Source organism: Stegostoma tigrinum, chromosome 5 (assembly GCF_030684315.1).
Source record: "Stegostoma tigrinum isolate sSteTig4 chromosome 5, sSteTig4.hap1, whole genome shotgun sequence".
NCBI classification, from domain to species: Eukaryota; Metazoa; Chordata; class Chondrichthyes; order Orectolobiformes; family Stegostomatidae; genus Stegostoma; species Stegostoma tigrinum.
In genome coordinates, this window is record NC_081358.1 from 34,111,863 (window position 1) to 34,122,664 (window position 10,802).

Here is a 10,802-nt window from a genome sequence, read left to right on the forward strand (position 1 = left end):
TGAGTACAGGTTATCTATCCATCCTTTTGGGAGAATGCTCCAAAAAATAGAAGTGAAAAATTACATAAAAAGCTTATTTCAATTTTGCATTGTGACCAATATTTTCTTGTCTATCTGTTTCAGGTAAGGCTGATCAAATTCATTTTATAACTGATTCATCTTAGTGTAGTTTAATCCAAATCAATATCTGGCAATACACAGTCCAAACACCCAATTACTCAGTCAGAGATAGGAAGAACTGCAGATGCTGGAGTCAGAGATAACAGAGTGTGGAGCTGGAGGAGAACTGCAGGCCAGGCAGCATCAGAGGAGCAGGAATGTTGAACTTTCAGGTCGAAGAAGGGTCCTGACCCAAAACGCCAACTTTCCTGCTCCTCTGATGCTGGCTGGCCTGCGATGTTCCACCAGCTCGACACTGTTATCACCAAACTATTCAGTTTGCTTGCAAAAGCCGTCACAATAACCTGAATCAGGCAAACTTATGTCATGGTGTTTAAGCCTGTTAACTGATTCAAAACTCCATTCACTTAAAACTATCACATCTATCTTAAAAGTAAAGGCACCACAGTCTGTCCAGACCATAGGGCTACTCTCTCATTAGACAGAATCAAGAGAGGCAATGGGTGGTGGTTTATCCTGAGGATCACCACTCTTCAGCTGAGATAGGAATAAGAAGGTGAGACTTCTATGGCAACCTCAGCTTGAGTAGGAAATGAACCCATGCTGTTGGCATCACTCTGTGTTACAAATCAGCTTGTAATACACCTGGATGATTTCCCAGTTCTTTTGAAATGTCACCCACCTGGAATATTTATCTCTCCAAAGATCCGCTCAGTATTTCTAGCACTTGCTGTTTTTAGTTCCAATTTTCAGCATCTTTGACATTCTTTTCTCATGAAAATCCTGGATCTATTTTCATTCCTTAGAACTGGCTCACAGAGGAGACAATTTCACTTCTCTCTCCACGTCCAAAGATGTGACTACAGCACCCATAACCAGGCAGAGGACAGATTCTCAGTAAACAAGGAGATAAAAGATTATCAGGGGAAGGCAGGAATGTGGTTTTCAGTTTACAGCCAGACCAGCTACGATTGTATTAAATGCCTGAGCAGATTTGAGGGACTGACTGGCCCATGCCTGATCCTTATTCCTATTACACCCCCCAGGCCATGCTCCCAGTACAACATTAATTCAATGCTTTTAACATCTCTTCAAAGACGCAGCATCAGCACTCACAAGGAACGAAAATGGTCAGAATACTGAACTAATAAAACATTGCGCACAGAACAGTGCAGCACAGGAACAGGCCCTTCAGCCCATGATGTTGTGCCAAATTAAACTAATCCCTTCTGCCTGCCCTTCGTCCATATCCCTCCATTCCTTGCATATTCAAATACCAGCCTGGCAGCGCATTCATGGCTCCTACCACTGTGTAAAAAACTTGCCCCTCACATCTCGTTTGAACTTTCTCCCTCTCACCTTAAATGCATGCCTCTTGGCATGAGACATTTCAACTCTGGGAAAAAGATTATGACTGTCAACTCTATCTATGCATCTCATAATTTTATGGACTTCTATCAAGTCTCCCACTGCCTTTGCAGTTCCAGAGAAAACAACCGGAGTTTTCCTAGCCTCTCCTAATAGCTCATACCCTCTAATCCAGGCAGCATCCTGGAAAACCTCTTCAGCACCCTCTCCAAAGCCTCCATATTTCCCCCGTATTGTGGCAACCAGAATTTAATGTAATACTCTGAATTTGGCCTAACCAAAGTCATATAATGTTGTAACATGACATCCTGACTCTTGTACTCAATTCCCTGACCAACAAAGGCAAACGCAACATACACCACCTTCACCACCTTATCAACCTGTGTGGCCACTTTCAGGGACCTACGGACTTGAACTCCAAGGTCCATCTGCACATCAATGTTATTCACAATCCTGCCATTAACTGTTTATTTTTCCTTAACATTTGATCTCCCAAATTACTATACCTCACATTTACTCATATTAAACTCTGTCTGCCATTTCTCCACCCATATCTGCAACTGATCTATATCCCACTGTATCCTTTGACAACCTTCTGCATTATCCACAACTCCACTGATCTTTGTATTGTCTGCAAACTTAGTAACCCACCCATCTACATTTCCAGCCAAGTCATTTATACACAGCACAAACAGCAGAGGTCCCAGTGCGGATCCTTACGGAACACCACTAGTGACAGGCTTCTAGGCTGGAAAACAGCCTTCCACCACTACCCTCGGCTTTCTATGGCCAAGCTAGTTCTGAATCCATGTGGCTATGTCACCATGGATCCCAATCGTCTTAATCTTCTAGACGAGTCTACCATGTGGGACCTTGTCGAAAGCCTTACTAAATTCCATGTAAACAACATCCACTGATCACCTTTGTCACCTCATTGAAAAATTCAATCAATTTAGTAAGACATGGCCTGCCCTGTGCAAAGCCATGCTGACTGTCCCTAATTAGGCCATGCATTTCCAAATGCGCATAAATCCTGTCCCTAAGAACTCTGTCCAATAGTTTCCCAACCACCAATGTGAGACTTGCCAGTCTGCAGCTTCCTGGATTATCCCTATTTCCCTTCTTGAACAGAGGAACAACATTAGCTCCCTGCCAGTCTTCCGGGACCTCTCCAGTGGCTAGCAAGGATACAAAGATCTTGGTCAAGGTCCCAGCAATCTCCTCTCTCAAATAACCTGTGGTAGATTGCATCGGGCCCTGGGGACTTATCCACGTTAATGCTCTTCAAGAGACACAATGCCACTTCTTTCTTGATCTCAAAATGCCCAAGCAAATGAGCATGCTCCACACAAATCTCACAATCCTCCATATCGTTTTCCTGGGTGAATACTGATGCAAAGTACACATTTGGGTTCTTGCCCACATCTTCTGCCTCCAAGCACAATGTTTTGAGCAATACTCAGTTTAAAATTCATTATTTCATTTTTAAACAGAGTACTCATGGTGAAACCTCTCTTTCAGTAAATTACATGAGAGTGCCAAAATAAAATGTTTTACCGGCAATATAGTTCAATCAGTTGTGAGCAGGTAGTTGATGAAGGGTCTAGGCCCGAAACGTCAGCTTTTGTGCTCCTGAGATGCTGCTGGGCCTGCTGTGTTCATCCAGCCTCACATTTTATTATCTTGGATTCTCCAGCATCTGCAGTTCCCATTATCACTTGAAATAAACCTGCTGGGTTCTGTATTCACATCACCATTATCTTTTTCAATTCTTCGTAAGTTAATAAAAGCTCACAGTGCACAGTGGGTTTGGTGCAGTTGGTAAAGTAGACAGAAATCACCCTATTACATTCCAATCACAAAGTAAAACATCTGCCCCTTTACCTGAAAGTTCCCTGCCATTCAGTTCTGATCGCAGTTGCTTTTGGCAGTGACAGTATATGAAAATGAAAACTTCTAAAAGAATAATTATACAAACTGCAAATTAGGCTGGACATAAAAGGAATTAAACAATGAACAGCAATTTTTCACAACATGCAGAGGTTCCAGAATCATGCAGTGTGTTAGTACAAGAACATAATGAGGTATTAGGACACTGTGACCAGGAGAACCAGGTTCACCTCTGGAATGTGTCTGATGGCCATTCTTGCCCCTGGATAACAACTGGAACCATTTATTTACAAAGTACTTCTGACATGGAGAGAAGAAATAAGAACCAGCGTTCCTCCCATGATTACAAGTCATGATTCCTGGAGACTGTGTGGAGACATCAGATGGTGACACCATAAGTTATGGTCTCTCCAATATGAACATCAACTAGCCACAAAACGACATGACCCACTATCACTCGTATCCTTACACACAGATGAGGAAGGACACCACTTTGATTGGGACAACACATCCATCCTAGGACAAGCCAAACAGAGACACGCACGAGAATTCCTAGAAGCACGGCATTCCAAGCAGAACTCCATCAACAAACACATTGGCTCCAAATCAATCTACCATCCCCTGAGAAAAAGAACAGGAAATGACATCACCAACCTAAGGAAACCTAACCAGATAAATAGAAAGCGGGACATAACACCAGCGCTTCATCGGAGGCTCACTGATGATGTTACCTAGAATGGTGATGAAATGTCTGAAAACTAACCTTCCAGCTCAGCAAGCAAACTCACATCCAGAACCTCAACCTGAGCTACAAATCTTCTCAAAACTCACTAGCACCTATGGGGGCAATACGCTAAAACTGGCCCAAAGAGAGGAGCTCTGTCAGAATATGGGACTTTACCTGACATAGCCTGAGCTCCAACTTGAGATTGTAAGTTCAGGAGATCATGGGAGAAATTGCAGGGCAGCAGAAGGAAAAAGAAAGACAAACAAAGATGATCTTTTTGCCATGGAAACTGTTTTTAAAAAGGATGATAGCATAGAACTGATGGACTTACAGTTTGATAAGTAGTTCAGGTAGAGAAAGGTCTGCCTTTCAGTTTTCTTCACTATGCCAAGTCAAGTCTATCTTTTAATTTCACATATTAATTTAGGCTGAGTTCACCCTTGATAAAGTTGCATGCTTAGTCATTGTACAATTGTATTAGCCATCTACTAGAATCGATTACTAATCTGGATTTGAGGCAGTTTGGTCGATAAACGGCTCACTTCTCAGTAAAAGATTCTAATATATTCACTGGGAGCCTGTGTCACCGAGATAACGGAATAAAAAAATGAGCAGGATACACCCTGCCAGCGCTTTGGAGCAAAGCAGTTTCCAATGTAAAAGAGGTCATCTGCTTCTGATGAATCAAACTGAGCACAATGTGAGCGTCTGGTTGCTATGGTGAAGCTAAAAGAAACCCCACAGTGTATCTTCGGTCTGAGTACCCCAGGTGGAAGGTCTGCACCACCACAAAACCAGGCAGCACCTGGTCTGTGTGCTCAGGCTAACAGCAGCAGCAGGCTCTGCTTTTGTCAGCCACATTATTCGCCCTGCTCTGTCCCATTCCATTCACCCAGAGCCAGATGCTTCCTCTCCTTTAAAAACCAATCGATACGCCGGCCCACAGCCCCTGGCACTCACACAGTATTCAGCCGCCGATTGTTCCCCGTTAATTCCCAAAGCCAGCCCCACATCCCCCCGCAACACACACGCATGCACACAGATACTCACTCACAAACCTCATTCTTTGTCTTCGATACTGCTGCATTTAATGCTTCAACTCCAAAAGTTAGCAAATGCACAGAAAGAAAAGCTATAAATGTTCGTCTAAATGGCAGCACAGTTCATAGGGTCTGGTTAAACACGCAGACACACAAACGCACACACAGAGTCAGACACACACACACAGGACTAAACCTGTTTTTGAAACAAATTCTGTGCTGAAAGGTTCAGTTTCATGTCGGGCTGCATCCGCCTTCTAAACTGTTGACAGCGTGAAAGAAACCAGGGCATAGAGGACCCGGTCTTCCCGATACTGGTGTGTGTGTGTGTTTGTGTGTGTGTGAGAGAGAGGTGTGTGTATGAGAGAGAGAGAGGTGAGTGTGTGTGTGAGAAAGAGGTGTGTGTGAGAGAGAAACAGATGTGTGTGTGTGAGAAAGAGGTGTGTGTGAGAGAGAAACAGATGTATGTGTGTGAGAAAGAGGTGTGTGTGAGAGAGAAACAGATGTGTGTGTGTGAGAGAGAGGTGAGTGTGAGAGACAGAGGTGTGTGAGAGAGAGAGGTGAGTGTGAGAGACAGAGGTGTGTGAGGGAGAGAGAGGTGTGTGAGGGAGAGAGAGGTGTGTGAGGGAGAGAGAGGTGTGTGAGGGAGAGAGAGGTGTGTGAGGGAGAGAGGGAGAGAGAGGTGTGTGTGTGTGTGAGGGAGAGAGGTGTGTGTGTGAGAGGGAGAGAGAGGTGTGTGTGTGTGAGAGGGAGAGAGAGGTGTGTGTGTGTGTGAGAGGGAGAGAGAGGTGTGTGTGAGGGAGAGAGAGGAGCGCGTGTGAGGGACAGAGAGGAATATGTGTCAAAGAGAAGAATGTGTGTGTGAGAGAGGAGTGCATCTGCAAAAGATAGTGTGTGTGTGAGAGAGTGAGAAGAGTGCATATCTAACAGTGGAAAGCATGTCTGAGTTAGAGAGTGAGACAGGAGTGCGTGTCTGTGAACGAGAGAGAGACAGAGAGAGAGGAGTGTGTGCATGTGTGAGAGAGAAAGGAGGGTGTATGAGAGTAAGACAGGAGTGTGAGTCTGAGAGAGAGATGAGGGTGTGTATATGAGGGACAGATGAGTGTGTGTGTATGTGACAGAGAAAGATGAGTCTGTGTGTCAGAGAAAAATGAGTGTGTGTGAGAGAGATGAGAGAGAGAGGTGAGTGGGTGTGCATGTGTGAGAGAGAGAGATCAGTGTGTGTGTTTGTTAGAGAGAGGGATAAGTGTGTGGGTGAGAGAGATGTGTATGTGTATCTCTGTGTGTAAAGAGTGAGACAGGGATGAGTGTGTGTGAGAGGTGAGTGTGTCTGTGTGAGAGAAAGAGATGAGTGTGTGTGTAAGAGAGAGATGGGTGCGCACGTGCATGAGAGAGAGAGATGTGTGTGTGAGAGAGAGAGAGTGAAGTACGTGTGTGAGAGTATGAGAGGGGTTTATGTGAGAAAGATGGGAGTGTGTGTGAGAGAGAAAAATGTGCGTGTATGTGAGAGAGGAGTGTATGAGAGAAAGGAGTGTGTGTGAGAAAGAGAGGAGTGTGTGTGAGAGAGGAACATGTTTGTAAGAGAGAAGAATATATGTGTGACGGAGAAGAGTGTGTCAGAGAGAGTGAGAGGAGTGTGTGAGAGAAAGACAGGTGTGTGTCTGTGAGAGACAAGGAGAGTGTGTGTGTGAGAAAGAGGAGTATGTGTGAGTGAGAGAGGAACATGTTATTGAGAGAAAGGAGTGTTTGCGTGAGAAAGACAGGAGTGTGCGTGTGTGAGAGAGAGGAGTGTGTCTATGAGAGAGAGAGAGAGGAGTGTGCGTGTGTATGAGAGAGAGAGACAGCGATGAGTGTGTTTGGGGGTGGGTGTGTGTGTGTGTAAGAGAGAGAGAGAGAGAGAGGAGTGTGTGTGTGTGAGGGAGAGAAAGGAATGTGTTTGGGAGGTGAGTGTGTGGGTGTGTGTGTGTTTGAGAGAGAGAGACAGGAGTGTGTGTATGTGTGTGAGAGAGAGAGAGGAGTGTGTGTGTGAGAGAGAGAGGAGTGTGTCTATGAGAGAGACAGCGATGAGTGTGTTTGGGGGTGGGTGTGTGTGTGAGAGAGAGAGGAGTGCGTGTGTGTGAGAGAGAGAAAGGAGTATGTTTGGGGGGTGAGTGTGTGGGTGTGTGTGTGTGTTTGAGAGAGAGACGGGAGTGTGTGTATGTGTGTGAGAGAGAGAGGGGTGTGTGTGTGTGAGAGAGAGAGAGGAGTGTGCCTATGAGAGAGAGAGAGAGACAGCGATGAGTGTGTTTGGGGGTGGGTGTGTGAGAGAGAGAGAGACAGTTAGGAGTGTGTTTGGGGTGGGTGTATGTGTTAGTGGGTGTGTGTGAGAGAGAGAGGAGTGTGTGTGTGAGAGTGTGAGAGAGAAAGGAGTGTGTTGGGGGGGTGGGTGTGTGTGAGTGTGTGTGTGTGTTTGAGAGAGAGAGACAGGAGTGTGTGTATGTGTGTGAGAGAGAGGAGTGTGTTTGGGGGGGTGGGTGTGCGCGAGTGGGGGTGTGTGAGAGTGGGTGTGAATGTGTGTGATTGGGTGTGTGTTGTGTGAGTGGGTGTGTGTGTGACTGTGGGTGTGAGAGTGTGGGTGGGTGTGTGTAGGAGTGATTGGGTCTGTGGGCAAGTGGGTGCGTGTGTGAGTGTGTGTGTGTGTGAGAGAGAGTGTAAGTGGGTGTGTGGGTGTGTGTGTAAGTGGGTGTGTGTGTGGGTGTATGGGGCGGGACGATGGAAGGGCTGTCAGTCCAATAATTTGCCACCGTCTCCCTCAATAGTGATGAAGTGTCAGTAAAAATATTACAAACAGCCCGGCAGTATTAATAGTCTTCCCCATATTAAACCACACACAATTGTTAAATTACAGCACAAACTCAAGTGCCGCTCCGTTCACCGCATCGTCCTTAAATGTTAAAGACCAGAGCATCTCTCCGAGCTTCAGAAAGCACACAGCCAACAAGCAAGCTGTCCCCGATTAGACACAAAGAGATGGGAGACAGAGAAACCAAATTAAAATTAAAGAAAAAAAAACAGAAATGGTTCAGAGGCATCAGCTTCCCCCAGGGAGCAAGTGCCCAGTTATTAGTGTTTACTACCGATGGATATCAATCTTCAGGACAGGACTGAACTCCTCAACATGGGATTTCATCAAATAGATCTCACTCAGCTCCGTGCTGCTGTGCCCTCATCAGACCCGAGTGCACCGTCAAACAAACGCACGGTTCGCTTATTGCTTTCAGTTTGGAGCTGAGACATCTCACAGACTTATCCTTTCAGAGATGGGATCACCAAACCACTATTTAACAACGATTAAGCCCAGTGCTGGTCCCCACGCTAACCCAGCGCACACACTAAACAGGTACTGGTCCACACATAGCCACATATTGACGCAGCCCTGTTCCACATATTAACCCAGTTCGGGTCCCCATACTGACCAGGCACTGGCCCCCATGCGCTTTCCCAGTTCTGGTGCCCACATTACCCGCTATAAACTGGGTAGGGGTGCAGTACTCACCAGCTGTAAGGTACAGAGGAAGATTAAGGTACAGCGGCCTGAGCAGCAACCCATTCCAGCCGGGGGCCAGCTCTTGGGGTTACTCCGCAATGGGACTGACCGAGCCGCCGGTGAACTGCAGCGAGGAGGCTGCTCTGAGCAGACACGCCATACACAGGACGGTAAAAACGCAGCGCCGGCAGCTCCAACCTACCGGAGCCCGGGGCTAATGCACACACATCCACAGCCCTGAGCCGAACGTTAGGCACAGCTCTCCGCTCCCGAGCCGGACACACTGGCTCAGGGGCACAAAGTTGAACGGAGTTGGTGGGATTTTCGGAAACGTGAGTCGTCAGGGCGCTCTGGGCGTGGCAGCTCCTCACCAAATCCCCACCAATGCAGGACCTGTGGGTGGGGGGGAAGTGTGGGGGTCTGGGAGGCTGCGTTAGCAAGGCAGCTTCACACAGAGAAACGACTAGCTGGGAGCCTGGCTAAGCCGGCTTGTTACAGTGACGGGTCGGACATTTCGCAAAGGGAACACCAAACAATAATCACGGAAATCAAACAAAGAACTGTGGATGCCGGAAATCTGACACAGAAACTGCTGGAGAAACTCAGCAGCGCTGGCAGCATCTGTGGGGAGAGAAGCAGAGTTACTGACTTGGCTCCTGTCACCCCTTCTTCAGAGTTCTCAGACATTTCGGGACAATTGGTTCAGAAATTCAAATGGGAATGTAAGTTTCCAGTTCCTGATAAAGGGGCACTGGACCCGAAACGTTAACTCCGATTTCTTTCCACGAATGCTGCCAGACCTGCTGAGTTTTTCCAGCAAATTTCTGTTTTTGTTTCTGATTTCCAGCAGTTCTTTTGGTGTTTAGGTTTCCAGTTTTATTTTGTTAAATCTGTAGTGCAGTAACAGCCATTTGGATCATTAGTGTCCGAGCGATTGGGGAGCTCCTTCGCAAAACCTTTAACGACTCTGCCCTCAATCTGCAATATTGTGTTTAGAGAGTTAGTTCTGACAGAGAATAGTGAGGCAGGTTGGGGGTACCGTTCTGTGTGCCAGGGTCAGACTTGAGCAGATTGCAGGCAAGATGTATCCCTGCTGGGAGCTGTGCTGCTCAGCCTCGATGTGTCGACGAAAACAGAGGCTTTGCAAATGGAGATACGTTTGCACCAGCTCCTACCGTCCGCGTAGAGAGTTCTGAAAGCTGAAAGGGACCAAGCAGCGGAGCGAAGTCGACACAGCATTAAAAAAAACACCTCATTAGATCACCCACACAGCCCATCTCTCCATACCGTCCACCCGAAACAAATATTCTCACATCTAATCGCTGCTGTTTGGTTTTTATTTTCACCCACATTAACCTGAGCATCTTCCTGGAAAACCAACATCTCAATGATCAGAGATAATGGGAACTGCAGATGCTGGAGAATCCAAGATAATAAAATGTGAGGCTGGATGAACACAGCAGGCCTAGCAGCATCTCAGGAGCACAAAAGCTGACATTTCGGGCCTAGACCCTTCGTCGGATAGGGGGTGGGGTGAGGGTTCTGGAATAAATAGGGAGAGAGGGGAGGCGGACCGATGATGGAGAGAAAAGAAGATAGGTGGAGAGGAGAGTATAGGTGGGGGTGTAGGGAGGGGATAGGTCAGTCCAGGGAAGACGGACAGGTCAAGGAGGTGGGACGAGGTTAGTAGGTAGAAAATGGAGGTGCAGCTTGGGGTGGGAGGAAGAGATGGGTGAGAGGAAGAACAGGTTGGGGAGGCAGAGACAGGCTGGGCTGGTTTTGGGATGCAGTGGGGGGAGGGGAAGAGCTGGGCTGGTTGTGTAGTGCAGTGGGGGGGAGCGGACGAACTGGGCTGGTTTTGGGATGCGGTGGGGGAAGGGGAGATTTTGAAGCTGGTGAAGTCCACATTGATATCATTGGGCTGCAGGGTTCCCAAGCGGAATGAGTTGCTGTTCCTGCAACCTTCGGGTGGCATCATTGTGGCACAAAAGGAGGCCCATGATGGACATGTCATCTAAAGAATGGGAGGGGGAGTTGAAATGGCATGCGACTGGGAGGTGCAGTTGTTTATTGCGAACAGAGCGGAGGTGTTGTGCAAAGCGGTCCCCAAGCCTCCCCTTGGTTTCCCCAA

General features: G+C 47.1%; 1 protein-coding gene across 1 annotated transcript in view; it reads right to left on the minus strand.

The window, feature by feature from the left end:
- Positions 1-8,737, minus strand: part of LOC125452111 (sodium/potassium-transporting ATPase subunit beta-1-interacting protein 3-like) — a 404,842-nt gene extending 396,105 nt beyond the window's left edge. The window contains exon 1 of the mRNA XM_048530125.2: positions 8,681-8,737. The gene's annotated coding sequence lies outside the window, so the exon portion shown is untranslated. The remainder of the gene's footprint in view (positions 1-8,680) is intronic.
- Positions 8,738-10,802: the final 2,065 nt, after the last annotated feature.